A 1,453-nucleotide genomic window follows, 5' to 3' on the forward strand; every position below is an offset into this window, starting at 1 on the left:
TAGTAGTAGCAGTGGTTGTAGTAGAGGTAGTAGTAGCAGTGGTTGTAGTAGAGGTAGTTAGCAGTGGTTGTAGTAGAGGTAGTAGTAGCAGTGGTTGTAGTAGAGGTAGTAGTAGCAGTGGTTGTAGTAGAGGTAGTTAGCAGTGGTTGTAGTAGAGGTAGTTAGCAGTGGTTGTAGTGGTGGTGGTGGTGGTGGTGGTAGTGGTGGTACAAGCTGTTGTAGTAGTAGCAGTAGTAGTAATAATAATAATAATAGTACTAGTTACGGTTGTGCTGATGGTACTATTAGCAGCAACAGAAGCGGGGGAGTAGTAGCAGTAGTAGTCGTGGTCATCATTGCAATAGTAAAAAGAGAATTAGTAAATCACAGTGACTGAATCACAGCATTTGTATATTTGTTTTTTGTTGTTTTTTTTTTTGCAGACTTTTGACCTTTCTGTTAAATTTTATAGCCATGGCACGTTCATGCATATAAATATTTGCTGCTTATTCTTCGGCTGGTTTCAGTGACTGGAATGCAGTCAGCTGAAGAGCCTGGCTTCGATGCTTCAGTCAATAATATTGACTACAGCACTTGGTTCATTCAAACAGTCATTTTATCAATTGTCGTTTGACAAACTGCAAAGCTGTTACTGGACGCAAAGGGCCACCAGCATAAGCAACATCATAGTAGCATGAAGCAGTGATGGGGAAATAGAGTTTAGGTTAGATACAAGAAACAAATGCGTTATTCAATAAAACTGCCTTCAATGCTCTAACGACAACCCTGCTGCCCACCTCATCCATGATGGGAGACCATCCCACCCACCACAACAACTTCTTGGCACTGTGGGAGAGGCTGCCAGCTAGTCCTTGCACTGGCTCTGACAAGACCACTTAAGTAGCAATTCAGGAAGGAGACTCACATCAGGAGAGAGTTAGGAAATCACATGTTCTGGAGTAGGTAGCTGGGAAGGTAGGCATGTGAGGGTGAGGAGTCAAGGAGGGAGGGAGGTAGCTAGGCAACTAGCTATGTCGGTAGGTAGGTAGGCAGGTAGGTAGGTAGGTAGGTAGGTAGGTAGGTAGGTAGGCAGGTAGGCAGGCAGGTAGGTAGGTAGGTAGGCAGGCAGGTGGGCAGAAAGTTAGCCAAGTAGCCAGCAAATTAGGTAGGTAGATAGGTAGGTAGGTACATACATATGTAGGCAGATAAGTAGACAGGGAGGGAGTGATGGAAGGTTAGGGAATGACAGAAGAGGAGGGAGTGACAGAAGGGGAGAGATGAAGGGGAGGGAGGAGGAGGAGACAAAGGGAGCCAACTAGGTAGGCAGGTAGGTAGGTAGGTAGGTAGGTAGGCAAGTGGGTAGAAAGTTGGCCAAGTAGCTAAGTAGGTAAGTAGATTGGTGGATAGGCAGATAAGTAGGTAGGGAGGGACAGATTGACAGAGTGACAGAGGGGGAGAGAGTGAAGGAGGGGGA

General features: G+C 45.9%; 1 protein-coding gene across 1 annotated transcript in view; it reads right to left on the reverse strand.

Annotated features, from left to right (window-relative positions):
* The window catches only part of LOC106880926 (mitogen-activated protein kinase kinase kinase 7-like), an 86,525-nt gene that overhangs the window by 26,468 nt on the left and 58,604 nt on the right, over window positions 1–1,453 (reverse strand). The window lies entirely within an intron of this gene.

This window comes from Octopus bimaculoides, chromosome 21 (assembly GCF_001194135.2).
Source record: "Octopus bimaculoides isolate UCB-OBI-ISO-001 chromosome 21, ASM119413v2, whole genome shotgun sequence".
NCBI lineage: Eukaryota > Metazoa > Mollusca > Cephalopoda > Octopoda > Octopodidae > Octopus > Octopus bimaculoides.